Source organism: Fukomys damarensis, unplaced genomic scaffold (genome assembly GCF_012274545.1).
Source record: "Fukomys damarensis isolate Sample0158 unplaced genomic scaffold, DMR_v1.0_HiC HiC_scaffold_30, whole genome shotgun sequence".
Lineage (NCBI taxonomy): Eukaryota > Metazoa > Chordata > Mammalia > Rodentia > Bathyergidae > Fukomys > Fukomys damarensis.
This window is the reverse complement of record NW_022900942.1, coordinates 38,917,986-38,945,461: the sequence shown is the minus strand read 5'-3', so window position 1 is coordinate 38,945,461 and position 27,476 is coordinate 38,917,986. Positions and strand designations below refer to the sequence as shown.

At 42.0% G+C, this 27,476-nt stretch overlaps 1 protein-coding gene across 2 annotated transcripts in view; it reads left to right on the top strand.

Moving 5' to 3' along the window:
- Positions 1-27,476, top strand: part of Slc14a2 (solute carrier family 14 member 2) — a 445,750-nt gene that overhangs the window by 222,090 nt on the left and 196,184 nt on the right. The gene's annotated exons all lie outside the window — the stretch shown is intronic.

The following is a 27,476-nucleotide window of genomic DNA, read 5'->3' as shown; positions in this document are numbered from 1 at the left end:
GTAGCACCCTTCTCCCATGCTGGTATGAGGGTTAAATGAAACAACGCCTATACAGAGTGTGTGTGCAGCTTGTGAGACAGACAGGGTGTGCAATAATATTATTTTTAGTTAATAATATTTGATTGTCAATCCTGGAAGCCACATAGAACTATTTGCTTTTCTCTATTTGCTGAATGTGAATGCCTTAGTTATTTTTTATTAGTCCATGTTTTCAATACATAATTGATTACATTTATTGTGGGGAGTTGGTACACCTATGTATCACATTGTAATTTTCTTTTTTTTGGACCCCTATCCCTCCCATCCCTCCTTGCTCTTTCCATTTCTTGGTCCCCTTCCCATTTGCAAAAGCTCTATTTCCATTTTTTTCCTCTCAGTTCTTTTTTTAAATCCCCTTTACCTCCTCTCCATCTCCCTTCCTCCATCATTTGGTGCCCTTCCTATCTGAAAACAATCCCCTCAGTTTTGGAGATCTTTCCTCTCAACCCCTTAGTTCTAGCTCTGAATGGCAGAGTATCCCACTATCTGAACGCCTTCCCCTTCACTTTGTAAGTTGCCTCACATGGTTCTCTCTCTAAAGTACGAGCTTTAAGGGTAAACATTGTACCTACCCTTCCCTTCACTTGATTCATAGGTAGCCACAGAGAGGGCCCTTAAGCAGTATTTGAGAGCCCCTCTTGCAAGTAGAGGTGGTCCTCCATGCCATGAAGAGACTTTTCAGGCTGCAACTATGACATGTGAACAATGGCAAAAAATATGTTAACAAGTCAAGGAAAGACTTATAAAGCCTCTTTTGTATTTTATGAATAAGAAGGATGGCAGTTAAACTGAATTTAATCACGCAATTTTGCAGAGTTTTATTGTTGATGATAGTGTGTACAATATTAAACAATTTTAATCCATTAAACTGTTTGGTACATATAGATAGAACCAATGGAGATCTGGGGTTTCTTGGACAGAACCAACTGCAGTAAAAATCCAAGAGCCAGGGCGGCCCTCAGAATTGCTGTATTGTTAGCAGGTTTACTAACTGGCAGCCTGGAGGCAATCTATTTTATTAAGAGATTGAAAAATAGTTTAAAAAACCAGCATGTGAAGATTTCAATCAGAAATAGATGGGCACTTTTTAAACTGCAATTGGTTTCTGAAGAATGGGCAAGATAAGAATTGATAGAGGTGAATAGCTATCAAAACGTGGGATAAAAAAAAGAGGCAAATTGCCACCTACTTGAAGTGAATAGCTCTTGTAATGTAATGGGTTTTAAACTTTAAAATTGTTTTGTGCTATGACATACATAACAGTGGAAGTCAGGATTGAGAGTGTTTATTGGTTTTTTCCAATGGAAGATTGCCTGTTTGGTATTTGAATAATAATCTCCATATAAAAATATGGTAATGCAATTATGCTAACTAGTATTTTCTATAATTCAAGACTCTGTTTATAATAATATGTCGTATTTTGCAGTCAGGTAGGAATCCATTTGTCCCCTCCACCTGGGCCCAGCAGATATGGAAAGAAACTTTAATATGCCATTCTCTGCAATCTGGTCCTCCCCGGAGTTAGAGTTTTCTGGAAGGTGCTACAATAAATCTTACCAGAAATACTTTCATTTTCCACATGCTGCCATGTGGAGATGAGGCTGATTCTTCAAACTTTCACAGATAAGCTTGCCTTGACAAAACTCACAGGTGAAAATATGCTAGCATGAGGATATTAGCCAAACTGAATGGCAAAGGAGTAAGAGTGTTTCAAATTACTTTAGAGGAAACAAACCAAGTGGTTCAATTACATCTGTTATTACCCAGAGAGTGCGTTGTTGAGAAATTTATGTGTGAATAATGAGTTCTTTGTCAGCTAGTGCTAGTATATCACACACAACCAAAAGCACAAATTGTCAAGTTGTGGATAGGTGTACAGCCAACTAAGTTCTCTTTTAAATTGAAATTGTACTAAAACAATTTTGGCAAGATTAATCATCTGTTCTTATTTTTGTACTAAGAATATAAGCAATGATTGAGCTCCTGGGATCTTCCAGCTCACGAATTTGCCTTTGATTTGGGCAAGAACCTCCAAAATACTGATTAATGAAGTGATAACAACCCGATAGGTAGTTGCTAGTAGCTTGTCCCAGGGTTCTGTATCAACTCTATTCTAAGAAATATTTTAATATAATGAGGATACAAAAATCTCCAGTTAAAGGAAAGCAGTAAATACAGTGGGAACTATGTTGTACTTCAAATTGGTTTCCATGGTTAACAAAATTGACTCTGTTTTTAAGTCCAGGAGTGGTGACGCATTCGGGAAATCCCAGCACTTGGGAGGCTGAGGCAGGAGCATCGCTGTGAGTTCAAAGCCAGTCTGGACTACATAGTGAAACCCTGTCTCCCCTCAAAAAACAATAAAATATATCAATTTTTAGTTTTACTTAAATTTTAGGAAGTTAAAATAAATTTCTTTGTTTAGATTTCTAAAAACTCACTATATAAGCATTAAAAAAAGCTAAATCTGGGACTGGGGATGTGCAGCCCTGTCTGTCAAGTGCAAGGCCCTGAGTTCAACTGTCAGCGCCAGAAGAAAAAAGAGACCAAAAGAAAAAGCTAAATCTAAATTCTTATGTTAAATTTATTTAAAAATCCACAATCAAAGAAGCACATGATAGGGAAGATAGGGTTAAACAGCAGCACAGGGCTGGCAAGAGGAGCTTTAGAAGCCCTGGGACTCTATTAATGTTAATTCCATGCCTAAAGAGGCAAAGGTCATTGCCCTTCACCAAACAGAACACACTAGAAATTTTGTGTTACATTCGACGGTACTGCTTTTTAAATAAACCAGTTAATAAATTGGAGTGAAACTCCCAGAACTGGGAATGAGGAATGACCAAAAGAAATAAGGTTGTTTAGGCTGAAAAACGTAGTCTGTTTTCATACATGTTCAGGATAATCAGGTAACTAAGAAAAGGGTTTTACTGTAAATGGCCACAAGAAGCAGGTGCAGTTTCAGGAGAAGCCTGATATACCGACTGCTTTCTCCATCCACTGAGGGCCCCAAGCCCTTGGCTGCTCTAGGCGAGGGAGGCAGTGATGTTGCTCCCTCTGCTGAGGACAGACCTAGACAGGAGGGACCTTTAGGGCAAAGTCGAGGAAACATTACAGACCCATCCTGCTAGGAACAGAAGCAAAATCCTTCCACACAGTCTTCATGCGCTCAACTTCTGGAAACTACTCCCCTTCCTAAGAGCTCTCCCTGAATATTTTTCTTCTTCTGAGATTCTTGAAAATAATGAACTGACTATGAAAAGTATGTTGATTTAAACCTCTTTCAGCTCTTAGTTACCTTTCTATTTTTGTTCCATCCTAGTGACAGGTGATTTGAGGTGATGATAAATCCATGCATTTAAAGTCTTGATTGCCTGAATAAATAGGTTGGATAACTGCGGTAATTGGTTCATTAAAGCAAAATAGGGGTGCCGGGGGGCCTGAAGCCAAGGAAGGATGCTGGATATTTCATTTTGGAAAAGCCAAAAGCAAATCTACAGTAGTACCAGAAGGTACATAGCCACATAGTCACAGCAAAAGATGGATGCAAGGAAGAGGACCCTTGATTCAGGGAACTGAGATGTAAAAACAAAGTTCTTTATCTCCCAAAGCGCACTGGTCACCTGCTTGGGATTCCATGATGGATTAGAAGGAGGCCACAGAGGCTGGAGTCCTCTTCTGAATAAGTGCTTCTCACTTTCCTACCCCCTCCACCCACTGCACGTGTGTGCACACACACCCCTGCATTACCCTTTCCTTTCCTCTTTATTGCCCTCTAAGCGTGGTCCTTGAGGGCTGTAGTGAGAGTCCGAAATCTGTATAAAGCTCCTAGAGAGGGACTAAGATACCATGATTATCTCTAGTCCCCAAGGGAACAGAAGTGAGAGTAGGGCTGCCAGACAAAGAAGCTAAGTTCTTTTCTCCCTCTGCTACTGATCAAATGAGCTTCTCTCCAAGATCTAGCTACTCTCACCATCACAGAAACACCGGAAGGGACCCATCCATTCAAACTTCCCATCTGGGAGCTGTCACATCTGGGGCAGCCCCAAGCCACACCCATCTCATGTGGCTCCTGGATTTCCCCACATGCACCAGTCTTTGCTGGAAGTTAAATATTTGCCATGCAAAAGGGTCCTAGCTGCCACGCTCCATTCTCATCAGTAGCAGCTGGGAAGTTACCATCATCACATAGAGTGCCCACTATTCCGGATGTAATCATCAACCTCTCAGACCTCAGAATCACCATTGTTTCCCATTTTACTGATGAAGCAACTGAGACTTGAAGAGGATAATTAACTTCTTGGCAGATAATAATTACGAGAAGGAGGATTCATATTCACATTTGGAGCAAAACACATGTTGGTGATGTATGAGATAACTTGTTGCTTTCCAAGGGCCTGGGAAATTTGGTTTATCAATACCCTTACTTCCTAATGCCTTTCCATCTGCAGTCTTACATCCAACAAAACACTTACAAAGCACTTACTATATACAAGGGACTGTGTCAGGCCTGGTAAACTATTGAAGTGAACAGCAGTCTAGTGCCCTCAAGGACATAGTAAGACAAAAATAAAATCTTCCGGTAAGTACAAAATGCAATAAGTTCTTTAAGTGTGATAGGTGCCGAATGTATATCTGTTGAATTTGATTATATAAAAATCACTTAAGTTAAACTTTCAGAAATCATTCCTCTGAAAGTAGGCAGTGAATCAGTATTTTTCTACATAACTGATTTAGGCTGGTGGCCAGGGGTGGTATGGGAGTAGAAAAGTCCTTTTGACTATGATTACAACCACAGGCTTGTCTGGAAAACAAAGAAAGATTTTTGATTCTACAGCTAAGAGAGAATTCACCTCCTGTTATCTATATCTACATATACAAACTTGTTTGAGAGTGTTCAGGGACAGTTGTTTTAAAGGCTCTGTGTGTGTGTATGCCCCTGTGTACAAGACAAGGAGAGCAACAGTGAGTGAGAGGTCTTTGCATAAGACTGATTGTTTAAAATTATTTTTAACAGCCAAAGCAACTGCTTAAAACAAATCTATCCTGTCAAAGGCTAAGCAATGCCATTTCCATGCAAACAAGATAGGAATGAATCCTGTCCCCAGACTGGAAACTAGAAGGCAAATATCCTGATAATATAGCAGGAAGTTAAATTAAAAGCTCACATCTGGACCATGGATTTAGCTAAGTGGCACTGTGCCTGACTGGCAAGCACAGGGTCCTGAGGTTCCTGGAATATTTGCTTTTGTTTTACTCTTTGGAAGACAAGTTAGATAAACAGCTCTTTATAGAACTTTTATAATGTACTTAGAAGTATGGTGGGTGCTGAGGATTTAAGGATGAATGAAGCCAAACTGCTTCTTGCCCCTATGATGCTTAGAGACCAATGAGGAAAATATGCCAAGTAAATAATCACATATAATCAGCTAAATAATTAAAGACTGGTTGCTGCTGTTCCGCGCTAAGGAATTTATAGAAAAGTGATACCCCACACTTGACTCAGAGTGTGAAAGGGGATGGCACCTTATCCATATTAGCACCATACTGGAAATGAGGAGGCACAGAAATCACAGTGTGAGGAGTTGCAAGGGAAGAGACCACCCCAAGAAAAAGGGGGGTTGCCGGCTCACCCTTTATACCTGGAGCCTCCCTCAGGCTCTGTCCTACACAGAGCAATCCCCTTAGAAACTCTGCTCTTTGTTCTTATGAGTAGCATCCCTCCCTAACAGGAGAATAATCCAGTCTTGGAATGTTAGGCTTAGCGCCTAGTGATTGAGGTAACCGAATTGTTTTGGCATTATTTAAGCCTAGTCATAATAGTGTCGTTCATAGGAAGCTAAAGGATGACCTTTGTAAGTTGCTCAAATCATAAAACTAATGAAAATGAATGGCTAAGTCTTCCAAATTACATGAATAGATAGATAGATAGATAGATAGATAGATAGATAGATAGATAGATAGATCTATATATATAGATATATATAGATACAGACTTTCTCAAGGCAGTTCAACCCAACTTTTTTTTACATGCAAACTGTCTTTTAAAGAAATTTTATTTTCAAGTTCTTTCTTTTCTTCATGCCAGCCTGGATCAAATCCAGAAGCCTTGCTCTATGGCTTTTGCCAGTACACACAGTGAATCCCATATGTCTGTCCCTTAATTCTTCATCCACCATGCACCCTCAACCTCAGCCAAATTTGTCCATAGATGCTCACTCCAAGACCACATAACTAAGAGGTTGGGCTTCCTTTCATTCCTCACCAGCAAAACTGATCCCAGTGTTGAAAACGAAAGGAATCCTCTGGAAATCAGGTCACATGCTCATATTAATAATAAGTAGCAGGTGAACCCAGGAAACCCAGACCATGAACAGCGGACTACCAGAGAACAGGGTCTGAAGACCACAACCTTGTATCATAGAAAGGACTCTAAGAATGAGACACATCTAAGCAGAGTACCTGCGCTGTCATTTGCTGAGAAAATGACATCTGGTTAATTAGCCTGTAGAAGCCTCTACATTGTCATATGTAAATGAGGTAATAGAACCTACATCAAAAATGAAGCAATTGGAGTCACTCAGGACATGAAGACATTGTGCAATGAAGGGGGAAAATATGGTACTATTGTCACTTAGAGTCATAGATAAGAATCCACCAGAAATCGAGGATGCTGGTCGCTTTGTGTCATTGGGTCTCAGGCAGGCATTAGGTCTCCAGGATTTGGATGTTGATTCCTGCCTTATCTGGGAAAATAAGGAGGTAGGATAAAGAGCTTCCTGTCTGAAGTCAATCAAGGCCATCTTGCTGGTTTTCTATTGTGTTTGATCTGGTGTTGGACTACATCCTTGTTTCTGGTCTCCTGTTTGTTCTTAATCTCTGGAATTGGACCATTAGCTTGGAATCACCTGCCCCTGGCATCTCCTTCTCCTGACTGTCCCTTCTTAGGGAAAACTGTGCCCCCACCTCTTCTTCCAGGCTCCCTTTGGGTCCATCCCACTCATGCTAATGCTCCAATCTGACAAGTTTGAAAAACAAGGTCCCTGTTTGCAAATATAGTTTTACATAATTTTGCAGCCTGAGAAATGCTGAGAAGAGGGCCTGTCATGGAGAGACTCCAAGGACCAGTCTGCAAATGCGCTCCTGTCAAGGGTGATTTGCAGTAGAACCAAATCCACAGCGGTAGTTTTTGTGCTGCCCTGGAGCTCATCCTTTCTCCACCCAGTTAAAACCCCAGAACAGAAGGGCCATAGCCTTGCAGGCAGGACCACTGCAGATCCTATTGTCAAAAGACAGAGTGGAATAAATTAGCTCCTGAGGGTGGGCCCTGGACTTCGTGCAGGATGAGAGTAAGAGGAGGTTACCCAGGAGAAACCATTTGATATCAGTAAAAAGATCAAGTTCAACTCTCGTGTGTGTGTGTGTGTGTGTGTGTGTGTGTGTGTGAATTCTACATGAAAAGATAACAGGGGTGAGGGGCCTTCTGACCATAGAGATCAGAAATCAGGTAAGGGCTTGGGATTTAGCTCAGCGGTTCTGATGTCTGTCTCACAAGTGCAAGGTCCCAAGGTCCACCTCCACCCCCCACCCCCCAAAAAATTAGATATTATCACTTCTCAGCCTTTTGGCTAAGATCAAGTGTGGGAATGAGGTAACATTTGTGTTTTAAATTTGACTTTCTTTTCCACTCTTGATGAACATTTATCCTCTCTAAAACATTATGAAAGCTTGCACTGTTTTGGGGTCTTCAAATGCTTTCACTGGGCTAAACAAGTAAACAAAATAAAATAATTGAAGGAGGAAACATCATTTATTTTATTTTGTTTTGTTTATTTGATTTGACTGTGCTAATTGCTAAAAGAGGACAATCATGGGAAATAGAAGACAGACCTCAGGGTGTTGATGGGGGAGTGTCTGTGGCCTGGTAGATCTGGCTGCCCTGTCTAGAGCTGAGAGAGCACATGCATATATATGTTTCTAATGGAGGAACAATTGGCCTTTTTCATCTGTTATCAGCATAGCTCCCCAGGTAAATGCAGCAGAGCATGCAGAACAGAGTCTGAATATTGGTTTTGCCTTTTTCCAGGTGTGTGACCTTGGACAAGTTATTTAACCCCTCTTTATCTCATTTTCCTGGTGATGAAATGAAGATAATAGGGTTCAAAGGCTGTATTAGCATGCTAAGACTGTACAGATAAATTGGGTGGCTTAAACTGCAGACATTTATTGTCACAATATTCTAGATCCTAGGAGTCTGAGATCAAAGAATGGTAGAGCAGGTCTCTTCTGAGGATGTGAAAAAGAATCCACTCCTTACCTCTCCCCTAGTTTCTGCTAAGCAATCTTTGGCATTCCTTGAAATATACAGGCATCACCCAGATCTCTGTCTTCATCCTCACAGGTCAGTCTCTTCTGATACATGTCCTTGTGTAAAAATTTCACCTTTTTATAAAGAGAGCATTGGTAATGGATTGAGACCCATTGTACTCTAGTATGACCATATCTAAACTCCTTATATCTGCAATGGTCCTATTTCCAAATAAAGTCATATACTGATATATTCAAGATTAGGACTTCAACACACAAATTTGGGAAAGACACAGTCATGTATAATACATGTACTGTAAAAATCAATAATGAAACACACATATGCACATGCTCACACATACATTCTTAATGCAGCCCTACTACAAAGTAAATGCTCACTAAATGAAGTTATTACTATTGTTATTCTTTTCTAAACCTCCATTTGCTAAAAACTCATCTTTAGCTAGGCTAGAATATTAGGAAAAACCTACCTGTCATAGAGGTGACCCAGAATATATGTGTGCTCCTGTGTGTGTGTGTGTGTGTGTTTGTGTGTGTGTGTGTGTGTGTGTGTGTGTACAGCAATATTAGGCTGTGCCAGCCATGTGGACATTCCAGCCACAGCACCAGCAAGTGTATGGATGATTTGGGAAAATTTCCTTGCCCCAAAATCTAAACCTCTTGGAATTTAACCATGAGATTCTTCTCTGAACTAAATGAATAGTTTTCCCAGTATATTAGTTGCCAGTGGCTCACATCTAACTTTGAATGAGGGGATGATGCATTCTCTTTCTTCATTTAAGTACAATAATGCACAGCTGGTTTCAAGGGTGATTTGAAAGAGATGACACAGGCCCTGTAGAGAGAAAGTAGGCTAGGTTAGCAGTATTAAAACTCCTGGGAACACACACGAACAGTGGGCCACCTGAAAAAGGTAAAGGGATGAGGGACAGGAAGTGCAAAACAATGGAATAACTGTCATCAGCTTTGCATATGTGCAGGAATCATGAACAGAGAAGGTTTCATCCTTTGTGAGTCTTCCAGCAATTATGCTGAAGAAGCTGAAAGGCCAGGGTGTCTGAGATGCTAACAGCAATTCTGACACAGGACAAGTCGAGAGCATAGGCAGGATTCCTTCCCTCTGGACTTTGGTGGCTTCATCTGTGAAACAAGTGGCTGGACCTCCTTCCCTTATGGTCCTTTCTGGCTCTGACATTGACACAATGATGCTGGCACAGGCCCAGCCCCCAAGTCAGTTAGAAAGAAATGTTACTGGTGAGGAAAGTTGTGAAGGATAAGGCCGTCTTCAGGTATCATCCTGGCTGCTCTGTGGCTGCTCTGGCTGTACATCTGGAGCTAGCTTTTGAAAAAAAAAGGAAAAAGAAGAATCAGATGCCTGCATTAGAAAAGGAACCAATGAAAGCAAGATGCCATCTAACCAGGAACCTAGAGTAGGCTTGTTTGTGTCTATCTCAGAAGTGTGGCAAGGTATTTTCCTTGAATTGTGTGACTGAATCCGACAGTCTATTTCATTAAGCAAGACAAAAGTGGGGAGCCAGGTTTCTCTGTTTTATTTTGCCTGATGGCTGTAATCAGAGATCACACAGTCACATCCTCGCCAGTGCCAAGGCTCACAGGAAGTTGTGTGTCTGCAGCTCTACTTAAAACTCTGCCATTCTTTCAGGGCCTTCTGGAAGGAGACTGAGGAAGCATGAAGCTCACTCATATGACTCCACCAGCCCCAAAGTAATTGGATCACTTTGTCAATTCAGTTAACAGCTCCTTGATTCTATTTCCTTTTGTAAATTTAGATTAGATAGCCAGTACCATGTACAATAACTGGCCCCAAGTAATGTGTTTCAAAAATATTTGTTAAATGAATTCATCAGTGAATGAGTGGAACAATGAGGGAATGTGTGAATAAATGAGTGGGAACCTTGTAAGTAAGAGGAAAAAGGTGCAGATGAATTTTTAGCTCTTCATGTCAGATTGATATCACTTTTAGTAGCACATGAGAGACAATGCGATGAAGGATCTGACTGTTTATTCCTTAGGGATGAAAACAAAGATGCTTTCATCTGAATCTCGGGTTTTTCCCTTCTCTTGCTATGCAAATTAATTTTTTTTTTAATTTTTAAAACAAGGATAATAGTAGTACTTAGGTGGCTCAAAGGAATAGTGCAAAGATTGAATGAGATAACAAGAGGCTGCCACCTGGCAGCCTACAAAATTAGATTAAATAGAAGTAGAAGTGGCCCTTTGTGTATATCAAAAAATGGAGCACGCAGTTGCCTTTATGATATGATCTCTATAGTTAGGTGAGACCTTTCCCTTTCAAATAGTATCCCTCTGACCAGCAGTGCTCCCAAAACGCTTACTGTCAGAATTCCCTTTGGACTAAGGAAATGTCTCAAGAAGTCCCCGTGGTGGCATGAGAGGCGAACACATTCAGCCATTAGCCATTAGTTTTTTCCCACACAACAACTGACCTCCAAAGGACAGAGCCGAGTACACAGTCATGAAAGCCTTGATTCGGAATCCCTGGGTTCAGAGTCAGACTGTGTCCCTAGACAAGTGACCTAACTTTTCTGAATCTTAGCGTTCTCAGTAGTAAAGGGCTAATATTTATGTACTGGTGTTAACCACGAGGATAATATGAGATGATAATGTATGTGAAACTCTTTACATACCTGGCTTATGCTGAGTAACCAGTAGTGATTATTATTGCTATGATTTTCCTCCCCTTGAAGATGTTGGTGAGACTATTATTATGGGTAGAATGATTTTGTTCCCCCAAACTTTGTATGTTGAAGCCCAAGCCCCCAATGTGGAAGCTTTATGAAATGGGGATCTTGGGCAGTGATTATATTTAGATGAGGTCATTAGAGAACAGCCCCACAGTGGGACTAGCATACTTACAAGAATATAAGACTGGACCTATCTCTCTCTTTCTACCTAGTGAGAATATAGAAGACGGCTGCCTACAAGCCAGGAAGAGTGACTGTTTTAGTCAGCTTTTCATTGCGTGCCAAAATACCTGACATAAACCACTTAAGGAGGAATGGTTTATCTTGGCTCATAATTTCAGAGGTCTCAGTTCCTGGTAGATTGGCTCCACTATTGCTGGCTTTGTGACAAGGCAGAAGCATCATGGCAAGGACCACGTGGTGAAGCAGAGCTATTTACTTTTTGGTGTCCAAGAAGTTAGATAGAAGCAAACACCACAAAGAAAGGGGCCAAGGACAAAATGCACCCTTCAAAGACATACCACAAGTGACTTACTTCACCCATTTGGGCCTCATCTCCTGATAAGTCCATTGATCTATGAACTCACTGTTGTAGTAACCCAGTGATGAAGTTAGAGCTGAACCCTTGTGATCCAATCACTTCCCAACAAGCCCACCAGCTAGCAACAATCCTTCAACACAATGAGCCCTTAGGGGAACATTTTAGGTAATAGACGTAACAGAGCAGTCACTAGAACCCAGCCATGCTGACAACCTAGTTCCAGACTTCCAGCCTCTAGAGCTGTGAGAAATAACTGTTTTGTTTAAGCCACCTACTGTGCGATATTTTATTATAGCAGCTTGAGTTAACAAATATAAACAGGAAAGGCGATTCTGTTTTCCAACAATGTCTGTAGTACTAGCAGCATTGGTGAAACAACTTCCAGGTCTTGAAGTGATAACTTTGAAGGACACAGTTCATCTTAATGTAGCTCCTTTCCCCACTTCACACAAATTGGTTCAGTGTTGACTGGTCCACACGGTAGGCGAACACTGGGATCAACAGAGGATTATTGTGAGTTGCTTGAAAGAGATGGTCTCAAAATGGGTTTCAGAGAGATGAATAAAATGAGATAGGAAATGAGGACAGAGGTCATCCCCTCTTCTCTGTGACTGTCACCATTTTTATGAGCCCCTCCTCCACCCATCCCATTCCACTCCCTATCCACACTTTGAGCCAGCGGGAGCTGAAGAAGAAGGATTTTGACTCCTCCAGAAATCTGTTTTCAGATCACTAACTTGCTCCTAGCATTTTATGTTTTGGGATGCAGGGAAAATGTTACCTTGTGCCTTGTTTTCCAGCAAGAGCTCCTAGGGTCTGTTACTCTCTCCCTGTTAGGTGTCCTGACCCAAGGAGAAAGTACCAAGCTAGATAATGCAAGGACTACTTTGCTGATTTTAGGCATCATCTATCTCTTGTGACTGGAACCTTGCCTAGCCTCGTTGCCCCATGACTAAATCAAGGGCACTGCAATGTCTACAGATAATGACCTTGGGATATCCAGATCGTCCACCTTCACTTTTCCAGCATTGGGAAGGGGGGCCAGAGAGGAGTGAAGAAAGAGACACAGGCAAAACAACTACTGTGTTTGAGTTGGTGCAGAGAAAGGGGTTAAGGGAAGATTTTCTTCTCATATCTTATTGTGATCATTTTATGACTGCAATCTCAAGGGAAACGGAGCAGTTTACACATTTACTGCTTCCTATCAGTGGACCATCTGTGGGATCCACCTTTCACAAAGAGCTTATACATTAACTGGTCACTTTATCATTGTAATATACTTGGAAAATCAGAAACCAGCTGTTATAAAGCTATAAACTGGAGACTTTATTACATATTGTTTATCATTGCTTCAGTATTTGGGATTCATAATGTATGGACTTTGAGATCTATCTGTATTGCCAAGGAGGCCAAAGTTTATTTCCCTAATAATATGCAAATGGAGCCTTTACACCAGATAATGAATAATCACTTTAGATTAAAGGCTGAATTTTCTTTTAGTGGTACTGGCAGTGCAGCATTTTGCATGCAGTTAATAATTAATTTAAAGAATTACCACTTCAGTGAGCCCTGCTTACATTATTTATTAAGTGTAATTAAAGTATTTATTAGTCAAGTAATAAATGAAGGACTTCCCCCAGCACCTTAACAGTGTTGTAAAATAATCACCAATCATGTTTATCTGCAAAGCAAGACTGAGTGTGGCTCAAGTGTGTTAATAGATTATCTCCGATCATTCAGTGTTATCAGTGTACCTCAGCAATGGGTGCACACCCACCTCCTTCCATGGCTTCGTTTGTTCTAGGGAGAAGGGGTACCTTGGCTTGTTCTCGCTGTTAATTTGTGTCTGTTGATGTAGATGCGATAAAAAGGGAATGTCTTGGTTCAAGCTAATAACTCACCCACTAGTCTAATCATTTGCTCACCGCTCAAAAACAGTTACTCCAACATTACCATCTCAGAATTTCTGGTTGAGAGCATTGTCTATAATCAAGGTAACTATACAACTCATTGTTTGGGAACAATTTTAAGAATTAAAGAATTTTTTGTTAATTTGATGTATAAGCTTAAACGGTTTTTGGTAAACCAAGATCAACTTTCCAAAAATTGTCATGCTCTTTGTCCGTCCTGTTCAATTGTTCATAGCAGTAAAAAGTATAAAATGATACGAGAAAGGATATGATAATCACCTTCTACTCTCGACTGCTACTTAACACACAAGATTTTAAGTAAAACCTAGACTAGTGATGGCAAACCTTTTAGAGCTTTCAATGATACAAACAACCCCCTACAGCACATGAGCCATGGGTTTGCCACCATGAGCCTAGACCTTCCTTCAATTTGAAGCGACTTTGGACTGCAGCCTTCCCCAGGAAATCTATCCTGTTCCCTCCATCCAGAAATAACGTCCCTTTCCTCTAAGTTCCACTACCTTGCTCGTATCTCTTTGATTCATATGTCACTCATTTATTTATTTTTAACTCCACTCCATGAAGAGAATGCAAGCTTTTTGAAGAAAGAGGCAGACGGTATTTGCAGATTTTTTAGTTTCTTCAACATTCTTATCCAAGTGCCTTGCTAAAAATAGGTACACCACAAATATTTACTAAATAGATTTGTAGTTGAGAAGTACAAGTGTCTTGTCTTTCTGATCAAGAGAAGAGGTAAAATTTCAGTCAAGAATCACTAACTAGATCTGTCATTGAGCAGATGGCCCCATGGAGTGGACATAAGCAGAGGAGAAAGTGACCAACAGGTAGCCAACCTGAAGGTCATCCAGGCCAGCCATGAAAGTGCTTCATTGACAAACATGCAAAGCCAGTCAGCTTCACTGGCCCTACAGTATCTTGCTCAGTTGTTTTCTTCTGAGCCAATTGTCTGAAAAGGACTATATGCTATGCCCTTCTGACAAGCAAAGAGAAAATGACTCAAATGCAGCTAGTTAGGGGCCCTTCTGCAAATCCCAGCTCTTCGTCCATGTGAACCCCACCTACCTCATGTTTTACCTCTTCTCCAGAACTTTTTCTGTCACTTCCCCCACCATTTCAAAAACTCACACTGTCCATACCTCTCATCTTGATTCTTTGCATCCTTGGTTGTTTTGCTCCCTACCCATAAACCTCCTGCTATCCAGGGAAGGATGGTGCATTCTTCTTTCTCCATGTCCCCAGGGCCAGAAACACAGCCAGGACTCAGCAAGGGGGAGTAGGGCAAAGCAGACCTCACTCGGTGTTTCCTGAGCACTTCTTTCTCCTGTCTGCTTCACTGATTTCCTAGAATCTCACCTGAAGAGTACTGTCACTTCCCAAAAGAAATCATCATATTAAAGAAGAAAAGAATGGATCCGAGGTCAAAGTTAAAAGGGCTGAGTGGCATTTGGAAAAATAAACCCAAAGAATCAAACTTTACGTTTCAATGACATACCAATGCTACCTGGCCCAAACTTGTAAGGCTTCTAAATTGATTTGTCTTTGGGCCCCTTTCCAGAGCTGTTTCTAGGCGACCGACAGGTTGGCTGTACATCATGTGCACTGTGGCCTCGCGCTGCAGCAGCCTCCTCCTGACCTCTTAATCAAGCCAGAGCCGGGCACAGAGAGGAGATACACAATCACCCAGCTGGCGGCGGTCCCACAAACCATCTGCTTGTCTCACTGTGGTCAGACTGTCTGTTAATGCCCCCTCCTCCGATGAGCCATTTATATATTTCCCCAGCCTTTTAAAAAAAGTGGAAAATAAATAGCATTATTGGACATGCTCTGCTTAGCTGCAGCAGTGAATCACAAAGTTGGAAATCAGTCCAAGAGGGAGTCAGACAGCACCTTCACTACTTGGTAGGAAGAAGTCCAAACTGCTGATCTGGCTTCATTTGATCCTTGCTATTTTATTTATCTGTAGATTTGACACAGCCTTGTTAGAAGACACCTTGCTGTTGTGCATTTCCCCATTCTTTTTGTGTTTCCAAAGGGAAGGGGCCTTTGCTTTAGTATTAACCCAGGGTCAACATTTCTTCTTGACCTTGTCAAAAGGTAATCAGTCTGAAGACTCTACAGCTTGAGAATTATATACAGCTGCTAGCAGCAGGGATGGGAAAGGGGTAATAGGGGTCTGACAGGATTCCCCTTGGCTAGCCACTACTTACCAAAGTCAGTAATAGATCACAAATATAGAGCAGTGAGCTCAGCCAGATGAACTTGGGTTAGGACCCTAGACCATCATCCTTGTTCCATGATGGGAAGTAAGAGACAGCATCATGCTCTCTGAATAGAGAGTACAATACACATCCCTGTATCTGTAAGACAGCATTCTGCCAGTCCGTTTAATCACCCAGCCAACATGTCCACATTGATTCTCTCCTCTGTGCCTGTCTTAGCTGAGTTCCCTCAGCAGCAGAACCTGAGATGAAGATTTTAGTGCAAACCATTTGGTTGGGAATTGTAGAAATCAACAGGAAAGAATGAAGGAAAGTGATAGAGGAAGAAAAAGTAGTGAGTAAAGGATGCATCATTTAGCCAGCTACTGCGTTGGGTCACTAGAACCTAACCTTTGGAGGAATTCTGAGAAATGGTGCCAAGCATATGGCTCAGAACCCTTTCAGTGTGGAAAAGAGCTGGGGTGTTTACAAACCAGCTCCCAAGTGTCATTCTTTTGAGGGCTGGTTAATTCTCTGAATTCTAATTTGCCATGTATATAGTAATAAGTCTTCCTTAGCTGAGGCTGAAGGAAGACATCCTGCAGATACAGAGAGGTAGACATTGACAGTTCTGCATTAGCTGGAGCCCAATGAATGATCCAAGGAGTGTGGGCAGCACCTGCTATAAATGAGGTAGAGATTTGGTATTTCTGATGGGTACTTTGCATTTTAGTCAAGACAAAAAGTGTAACAGAAAAGAAATTGAACTTTAGGTTGATACTGCAGAAATCAGGGTTAAAAAAAATATGGCACTTCGTGTGTTTACTCCTTTTCTTGTCATTTGTATTTTCCTTTCCAAAGCCTTTCCAAAACTAGAGCAACATTATGCTTCTTTGTCCCAAGACAACTACTCTGTGGTGCTGGCCAGAGGTCATAAGTCAAGCCCTTGAGAGGCTAAGATTGGCAAGACAAGGGCAAGGTCAGATGTGTGAAAAGTGGCTCCAAGGCTTGCACAAGAGCTGGGGAGCTTGGCTGAGCTCCAGGGTGATGTGTGGAGAGTTCTTCCAGCCTCATCAGAGATCATCAGAGATTAGCACTGCAGAGTGAGGCAAGTGTTTCCTTTGTGGCATTCAGGAGAGTCTCATAGCATTACTGTTTGGACTGCATCCTGACCCAGAGTGACCTGGCATTTACCTTCAAATCTGCACACCTTGCAATGGAAGACACTATTAATAACCACACTGGGACAACTATGCCATTAGGACATTTTAGGACTGGGCTCACATGAGCCGAGAGTATGTCTTCTTTTTCACTTGGACATTCAGATCCATCTACTCAACCTCATTTGCTTGAGAAGCCCATTGCTCCAATTCTAAAGAACCACTAGCTGTTCCCAATGTTCCCTCTCACCTTATTTCTCAGGCTCATTTTGTTGTTGTTGCTGTTGTTGCTGTTCCAGGAATCAGACTCAGGACCTTGCACTTGCGAGGCAAGCATGGTGCCACTGGCCCTTACCTTATTTGTCTTCCAGAGCAATGGGTATAAGAAGCTCCCCTTTCCTCTTTTTCAGAGGCCTTTTATACTCTGGCACCACCTTATGCTAGAGTTCCTAGTCCTTGAGGATGAAGCACCTACCCCTAGCACAAAATTGGCTTAACATGGGTGACAAAAAGGTTAGTATTTAAGATAAAAAAGATTTCAATGAAATATTCTTAAAAAATAAAAGTTAATACAAAAAATCCATAGCTCGGTGGTAGAGTACTTGCATAGTATGTAGAAGGCCCTGAGTTCCATCCCCAGCATGGGGAAAAAATCCATGATGAGAAAAAATTATCAAAAATCTAAATAAAGTCAGGGTCCATAGCAATGCTATGCTAAACCGATAGAGCTCAGAGCAAATGGAAAGCCAGAAATACTAAAAGTTATCTTTAGGTAAAATCCTGACGATTCATTCATTATGAATTTTTGCATTCATTTTTATTTTTTAAATATCACATTAAAATATTTATCTTGATTCCTGAGTATTTTGGAACCCCCTTAAATTCTGTCCCTGAGGTTAGTGCCATTCTGTTTAAATAACAGTGCTTTTCCCACCTTGTCCTCAAGAGGTAAGGACTTGAACATATATACCTTGCCTTTGCAGATTCAGAGAGCCTTTACTGAAAACTGCCCACTTCATCCAACATTCCCAAAATGAGTTCCACTTTGTTATAGAATCAAAGCTTAGAGCTCTAAAAAAGAAAAAAAAAATTTGAAACATTCTAATTCTCAGCTTTCATTTTTTTACATGAGAATCTCAATACCTATTCAAGTGGGTGAGTAACTAAGCCAGGTCCACATAGCTGTTTGGGACTAACATCCATTCATTCATTAATTTAACAATTTGGGAGGGGTGCTGAGGATTGAATCTAGGGCCTAGAATATGCTAAGCACATGCTCTACTACTGAGCTTTCCCACCCCTAGCCTTTAACTGAACAAACATTTTTAGGGCATTTCTATGTCCTCATTTTTAATATTGGAAATACAGTAGTAAACAAAAATGTCACTGTTCTTGTGGAGCCTATATCCTAGGGTGGGAAGGCAACTACAAACAATAAAAAATAGGTAAACATGTACATACATCAGACAGAAAGAGCTATACAAAACTAAAGCAAGGTAAGAGGGGAAGAGTGATGGAGTGGTGTATGAAAGTTTTTTTTGCTTCGTAGGTTTCTATTCTCTGATACAGGAATCTCTGAAAACCTTGCTTTTAGCAAACCCCTGAGAACACAGTAAGTCATGTGGATGAGGTGGTGGAGCTAGTCCTAAACTAGGGCTTCTCCTCCAGTTCAGAACTCCAGGGCTCGGCAGAGGAAGAAGTACAAAGCCTCGAATAAGTAAGGTGTTTCACAGCTTAGAGCATTGCCATCCGCCTGAGCACCTACACTCTGCAGTTAGCACCACCAGACACACTGCTGTTCTTGGGCTCAAGTGGGCTGTGGGTCTCCTTTCATCCACAATAGTGAAGGCTCCCTGGGACACGTGCTCAGCCTAGCACCTTTGCATCAGTAGAGGCCTGGATTCCTCGATGAGGTGAATGTATACCTGCACCCCACCCTGTCTCCTACTCCATGGTGGAGACATTCTCTCCAAGGGCTGGGGACAGGGCCCTAGCTCCAGAGAACAAAGTATTCATAAACCGCAGCCCAGCCCATGTCCCCTGTGAATCACCCGCTGCACATCCTGAAGGATGTGCAGCTTTCTCAAAGGGACAGCATGTGATGAAAGTTCACCTTCCACTCAATTAACCTTGAGAGAGAAGGTTTTCTTTTTTTCCTTTTCTCTCCCAAGAGAATTTTTTTTTTTTGATGACCTTTTTGAAGCATCTTATTTTCTGGGCAAAAAGCCAAATGATACACTCTCTCCCAGCTGCAGGGCTGTTGCAGATTTTCAAAGCTGAGGTAAAGATAGTCTTTGGAAGAAATGCAAGGTGGGCAGTGGGGTTGTAGGAATGTGAGAGATGCTTTATTATTCCAGCCACGATGTGCCTGAAGGGACAGAGCCTTCCTGGAGGATGTGCCTGCAGGACCCAAGAGATTCAGGGACCTGCAGACCTCAGTGCTGCTGGGCATTGCCCCAATTAGGGAGCATGCATGAATACAAATTTTTAAAAATCAATTCCACTTTGGGTGAAAGTTGAATATTAATAAGTCATAACAAAGCACATCTTGCATAGCACTTTGCAATATATGAAGAGATTTTTTAATGTTAATCTCACTGAGTCTCAGATTCAACCATCAAATAAGATTGAATCTTGTTTAAAACTAGATCAATCGGGTACAATAAATAACAGTAGATTTTGCTCAACCAAACTGTTGGGAAGATACCAGGAAGCCCAGGTACCCTGATTTGAAGCACGTTTCTGGTGGTGGATTTAGAGAGGAGCAGCATGCAGGAATCTCCAGAGTCAACAGTATGTATGTGCAGAGGGGAAAAAAATAAAAGGAAGAACCCAAATCCAGATCTCTTCATGGAATCTCAACATTGGCAACCCAGACAGCAAGGAAATTAGCCAGGCCTGCTTTGTGTCACAGTTTTGCTCCATTTTCTGGAAAGCCCAGAGGCAATCGAGAGTTTTAGAATACTGGGAGTATTGTTTGAAAGCAACAAGTTAAAAGGGGTCCCTGGGTGGGGACTTGCATGGGGGCCAGGAAGTCACAAATGGATATCTGGAAGGTTATGTAGATAAAAGCATATTGACAAGATCACAAGCACAGTCTCCAGTGCTATACTGCCTGGGTATCAATTCTGGCTTTGTCACCATCTGTGAGACCTTGGGTAGATCACTGTACCTCAGTGTTCACTTGTTTCCCCATTTATAAAATGGAAATTGTGAGAGTAGCTACCCATAAGGGCTGTTTGGAAAAGAGATGTCCCAGATTCAAATGCTGTCCAATTGAAAGTCCCTGGGAGAGGTGGCAGGAGAGCCAAGGACTCCTGTGGGTTTTCCTTCAAGAATGGCATGGGGAGAAATGCTGACATCACAGTGAGATTTTGCTCCAGATGTAAGGGAAGGAGCAGGAAAGAGCCTAGACTAGAGATTTCAGGCTTCAACTCTGAAGGTAAATAGATGTAAAAGAAACTCCTGGGTAGGAAGGCACCACTGCCTGACATTTGCCATCCTGCCGCCCCTAGCATGAGGCCAACAAAAGCTGACCAAACAATGGAGCTTTCTGGAAAGGTCTGCCACAATGGGCATTAAGGTAATGGCATGTCTAAGTCCCAGCTCCTATCATTAGTCTCAATTTGCTGCCACTGGGTCAAGGACCAGCAATTTGTCTTCCATGAAAATGTTCTTCTCGGAACACTAAGTGAGGGAAATTGGCATCATAGCAAAACATAGGCTGACCCAACAGCTTCTGGGCAGAATCCCACACACCAGGTAGACACACACACACACACACACACACACACACACACACACACCATCCCTGCAGGCTGTGGAAGGCCCCACATCCCCAAATCTCTCCACTCTCTTTCTGAAGAGTTCTTTTCTTCCTGCCACTGTGCTTGAAATGATCTACTAGTGATTCATTGGTTTCATAAACACCTCTACTGGCCCATCAGCAATTCTTACCACCATGAATTCAGTTAGAACTAGAAGAGAGCTCAGATTATACCCAATCCAACCCCCTCTTTCTGTAGCATAAGAAGCTAAGCCCTACAGAAATAGTTAACTTACCCAAGAGTCACATTTACACGTGACTCTCTCTGAGACCTGGTGGCCTTCTATATTTGTGGAGCTGTGACAGAGAGAAAGAGTAGAGTCACTAGTCCTCAAAATTTGGTACCACTCTTCCTCATGAACTTTTCCAGCTCCAGCAAAATATAAAAACCTGCAAAATGTTCAGCATCATGAAAATACTGACTTACAGAAAGCTGCCCACTGGGGTACAAATGACAGTGAAACCGAGTAAGGATCATGAAGTACTCCCTAAATAAAGGAAGTTATCGGACAAAAGTGTTATTTATATGTAGCTGTCAGTTCTGGCCATGGGTTGATATTTGGAGATCCCTCAGGTTGTCGGAGCTGCATGTCTTTTGAGTGATTCCAAAAAGGTAATCAGTGACTCCAAAACTCTCTCCACCAATGAAAATGGTACCAGCTCAACTGGGAGAAGCCAACTGGCCCTTCTTCTCCTCAGCGAACTCAGTTCCTAAACTATAAACAAATAAGTTTCTTTAAGGGGGAAGGACAAACAGGGACCAAAGCAAAGAATTTTCTGAGCTCCTCCTCTGCTCTCACACACCATGGGTTATTTGACCTAGATTCTAGGTGCTGTAGAGGATAAAAACCCATCATGATCCCTTCACCTATGTCTGCCCTTCTAAGTGCTTTCCATGTGGGCTGACCTGGAGCAGTTGTGATGCCGCACAAATGCCCACCTTATCTTCTCTACCTCCAACAAACTGTATGACCTTGCACACATATTCCTACATTGGCACAGTACCCTCACCTAAGCCAAGAGGGAAGTGAATGGCTAGCCTTGAAGTACATAGAAGCCGAGACTTTACCTGCACCCTTCCATTCCCAAGGCCTCCCCCTGTGCCTGGAGCACAGGTGGCTGAGAAACATTCATAGAATAAGGGCAGTGATAGCCTCTACCTGCCCTGACACTTAGGAACTAGATGTAAAAGCTAGAAGCTGACATGCTATCACCTGTCTCATTTACATTTGTGACTTTGACAATGGCTCTGAGAGAGTCCACCCTACTTTGATGAACCTATAAATGCATGTGGAAGGCCCAGCCCTAAGAAAACTGAAATGGAAGAACACAGCCCCAAGAGGCTTGCATTCAGCACAGGCATCTTCAGCCTCCCTTTCACCAGTCCTCCTCTTCTGACCCTTAGCTATTTCCCACCAGCTACCTGAGCCCTCACATTGCCCCTGCCCAACTCCACTCTCACTAGTCAGCACTCTCCAGATTCTCTCATCTTCCTTTAATACTCAGGACTTCTCTCTAAGACAGGATCATTGCGTTCTGAGGAATTGAGTGATCAGTATCGAGAAAATGTGGGTGATTTATTTCATTCTTAAGTATATTCCCACTCACAAGAAAATAATACTGCCTTAACCCAGGGATAGCTCTGCCTGCGTCATACTAGACAGCCTCCACAGCCATGTAAAGAGGAGATGAATCCTGAGAGTACTTACTGGTTGCACTCCACGGACGCCATGGTGACTTTCCACTGCCACCTCCGTGCTGTGTCCATCTGTCAATGTCTTTTTATTAAGGTGCTGTCACCATGCACACACTGGGGTCCTTCACTCTGCCTTGGCTACCTGGTAGGGCCAGCCCAGAATTTCTGATTAAGGGACTGATCCTGAAAGTCCTTCACGATAAAGATATTTCTTTGTGAATATTCCAACTTATGAAATCCTAGTCTTGGGCAGTCAGACGGTTAAGAGAAACTATGAAAGCTTTATTGAAGTTAATTTGAACCAACGATAAAGGCTATGCACTAAATAAAGAAAATATTTAGAATATTCCCCATATCTTAAATTAGTAATAATTAATACTAATGAGTTCTATACTATTAATTCCATTTACCATCCCTCACTCCCTGGAAACTTTTCATATCCTTCCTCCTCTGTGGTTTTAATGAGATACTTGTAAATCCATTTTGCCTTGTTGGAAAAGCAAAACAAAACAAAAAAAGACTCATCCTAAGAAGCATTTGGAACGTGTGGGCTTGGATCTTGGTTGTGTTTAGGATTTCATTGGCTCTTGTCCCCTGGGTCTTGCTGTATGACTTGCAAGCTAGAAAAAGAAAAGGCGTTGGCTTGCCTTTAACTTACTGTTCAAGCTACATGGACACTTTTTAACCCCTTTACCAGTGCTTACTGTGCCAGGCCTGGACACCTGGCCCAATACTTCAAACCAGTTTCCAGCTGGTGCCCAATTCAGAAAGACCAAGATTGTTTCCCCAGTTCATCTTATTACCACACAAAACTCACTCCTCTCTTTCACTCCACTTCTCCTATATTTTCTGTCTCCATTTGCATAGGTCCTTCTGTTTCTTATTATTCACAAGTCTCATGACCTCAGGTCACAGTGGCTCTTTCTTACCAAATGGGCAGAAGATGATCTAGGTCTGGTAGAAGTCTGTGTTGTGTTGGGGATCTTGCCCTGGGAAAGCCTTTGTTGTGTTGCTTAGAGATGCTCCCCTGTGTGGAGGACCATTGTGCCAAGCGAGGATGAATCTAAACAGGTCATCTCCAGGAGCCACCAGGCTAAAAGCAATTCTGCAATTTATTAGTGAAAACTACACTTTTTCTTTCTTCTTCCCCAGCTAGGAACAGCATTCCAGGCCATCCTTGGATAGCATCAAACTAATTAATCTCCTTTTATTAGGGTCTCATCTAATTTATAGGTTGGAGTCATGGGACATATTCCTCAGTTCTGCTGAGAAACCTCACACAGATTTCAAAAATCAAAATATCTAGAATATCTTTGGTTCAGTAAAGAAGTAATTCTGAGAAAAACCCATGTTTTTAGTCAAAGCCTGCCTCATATTTAGGCAGAACCTATCAATGCCTATGTGATTTGACAGGAAGGGCAACCAAAGACCTTCAAATTCCACCCACATCTATTTTTCTCACAAGTGCCTAAAATTACATTATTTGAGAGTAATCATATATTTGGGTTAAGGCGCATTACTCATCTTCAGCATTTTTTAAGACTAAAATCTGAAAGAGATTGCAACCCATCAATTCTTCATAATTACTGTGAATTAATACTAGATTGTTTTCCTTTCTGGGAAAAAGTCTAAGGTGATGTGGGCCCAGGATCACTGCAGGTGGGAATGAAAAAGAGAAGATAGGGTGGGAAGAACACAGAGGGTAGAAGAGAAAGTCTAAGAAAAGAAGCTCACATTTTCCCAGCTGCCAGTCTTCCTGCAAGAAACTTGGCCCTCTGCAAGCCCCAGAAAACATCAAGTTATCATTAAAAGAGTGACAAACCCCAGGCAAAACAAATCAATGTTTCTGTTTTCATAAATCCATAGAAGACAACATTTCTTTTTCCCTCTTCAGCAGTTTCAAACACAGGGCAAATATTTTCATACTGCTCCATAAATCTAGGGTCTGTTGAGATATAGGGAATTCTTTCTTCAACTGTTCTCCATAACAGCATTGAAAAGGAAAATAAAACCTCAGTACCAAAGGCACAGACTTTTAGAGCCAACTGACTTGCTGGAGCCAAGTCCAGGTTTCCACGGAGAGTTCATGGGCCAGAGTCCTCGTTCTAAGCAGGCAAGGGACTTATACACCATCTAGCAGGGCCCGTAAATTCCCGGGCTTTAGGACCCCTCTGTGAGGCTGCCAGGCAGGAGGGATATATCGTCCACTAGAGTCTGAGAGCTCCTGGATATATGGCTTGAAGTGGAGCCGAGGAAGAGTGTAGTCAGGAGGCTGTTCTGCCTCAGTGACTGTTCCAGGTAGTTGAAATGTAGCTCTTTAAGTACTGGGACAGTTCTGAGGTTTTAATTATTTAGTAAGGAAATTTTCTAAAGGGTAGCACGTATTCCTATAAGAGTCCTATGGTAGAAAAGCTTTGAAAGCAGGTAGATTGACATTTAAGTCCCCTTTCTAGACTTAAAATGTGAATCAGTCTGTAGAGGTATGGGGGAGTGCTTTATGTTGCTGTTTTGTTTTGTTTTGCTTCAACACCTTTGTGGTTTAATTTTGTCTCCAGCAAAAATTGGATAATGCCAAATTTGCAGGTTTCTCTGAAACATAAATGAGGCATTAAGCGAACAGCTTGTCACCTCTAAGCACTCAGTATATGTTCTCTGTTATTGACATCATTATGATAATTCCCATTAGAAACAACACATTCTGAGCATGTGCTAATTTTTGTTCTCCTCATGGTGATTGCTGGGTAAATGGCCATTTGTATAATATGGACTGTTTGGGGGGGCTCAGGAAGTATACAGGCAGATTCCGCCCCAAAGGAACAACCCATCTACCACTAATGGCACGGCTCTGCTGGCCCTTGTATCACATGAGCTGTGTACCATTAAATCACCATGTGAAGGCTCTGCTCCCTTTATTACCCCTAACCTGGGTTCCTTGTATGTCAAATAAATGAGGAAGGAGCTTGGTACAGTGGCAGAGAATAGGGACCCACTTGTTAAAAAGCCTGAATTTAACACCCAAGTCCCTCGCCATGCAGCTGTGTGACCTTAGTCTCCCAAAGCCTCAGGAAACTAAATGGCAAAGATGGTCCCTCCTAATGGGGCAGTGGTGGGGAATAAGGGAGTGCAAGTTAGGGCCCATTGTAGATGCTCTTGATAAATGGCAGGTATCATTATTGACCGAAGGCTGTTTATCTACACACGTGACCCAGTGGTAAGCCTGACCTCGTCACAGGATACTCCACAACCTCTGTCACCCCACCACACTCCCTTCCATTTCCAGTTAGAATTGTCCCAGTATTGAGTGAAGCAGCAGCCAGAAACACAGAAGTACGTCTCTAATGAGCTAGGCGAGCAACAGAGAGCTAGCCACAGAGTCACATGGCCATGAGGATCTCCCAGTGATGGCGTGTGGGATACAGCACGGCGGACACAGAGGGTGTGAGCTAACCTGCCATGTAATGGACCAGGGTCACACAGCACCTGTCCACGTAAGACTCGCTGAACATGAGTAAGTACTTGACGTTAGGCCTTTGCTTCAGTACTGATGAAAAGACCGTCCATGCTCAGACAGCTAAAAAGGCTCAACTCAGTCCAGAATAATTAGCCCTTTCCCTAATATCTCTGATTACCAGAATGCTTCATGAGGTTAGCTGACTGGTTAGAAGGACATCTTTTTAAATCAATGAAATATCAGAACTCTAGCAGCTAGTAACAGAATTCCAGGAGGAGAATCATTTATGAGATGACTGAAAGATAACAGTGAATGTTTAATTTTTTTTAAATTTATTACAGTAAAAGACACATTACCATTGCTTCAAAATATTCCCCCTCAATTTCAACACATTTATCCCATTGTTCTTGCCACTTTCTAAAGCAATTCTGAAAGCTCCTTCTTTGTTTGTTAGTTGTGTTGTCGCGGCTGCCTCAGTGTCCTGAAATAAATCAAAGTGTTTACCTTTCATATGATTTTGACTTTGGGAAAAAGCCAGAAGTCACACAGTACCAGATCTGGTGGAAAAGGTGAAGAAGGACACATTGATATACATATATATATTTTGGTTTGGTTTGGTTTGGTTTTTTGAGACAGGATCTCACTATGTAGTTGAGACTGACCTGGAACTCACTACGGAGCCCAGGCTGGTCTCGAACTCACAGCGATCCTCCTGCCTCAGCCTCCCAAGTGCTGGGATTACAGGCATGCACCAGCATGCCTGGCCAACACACTGATATTGTGGGAGCTGCCTTTTCCTTAGATGGCACTCAGCAGCGGCATTCACCATAGTCTGGATCATAGCTCATAAAGAAATTTACAAGAAAATGACTTCTAGAACTGCCTCAGATAGTGGCAAGAAAGATGGAATAAAAGTGTTTACCACCACGGAGAATATTTTCAGGGGGACTGATGGGAATTTGGTTTTACTCTTGTACGCGTTTACATTTGAATATTCATATATTTTAATCCCACCTCATGTCTTCCGGGGTGTTGTTCCCTCCCTTGTTAAAGGATAACAATTACACCATCCCTGCCTCGCTGGGGTGTTGAGATGTAGAGGAATATGATCACTTTGGTGGCCTCAAACCCTGAGCTCTCATCTGGTCCTTTCTACCAACTCGCTGGCTGGCTTGGGGTCAGCCAACCTCTCTAAACCTGAGATTTCCAATCTCTACATCGAGTGTGGAGTAAATAACCGCAGAAGTCTCTCTTGACTCTGACATCCCATTAACTTGAAGGAGAGAGACGGAGACAGAGAGGAGCCACAGTCCTGCCTCTGTGTACAGAACTTCGCACCACCCTCCAGCTCTAGGTCAGCTTATACCCTCCAGTCAGGCGTCCTGTCGATTTCCAAAGAAGTCTTATGGATGAATTCATTATAATGTTTCAAATAAGGTAGATTCCAAAGCTATCTGTAAAAACAGAGACAGAGAAATGAAGAAATAAAGCGGGGACGTGCGGCAAATGTCATGGTGTGTGTCCGGGGTGTGGAGCAACATGCAATTTGTATTTTTTTTTTTTTTTTTTTTTTTTTTTTTTTT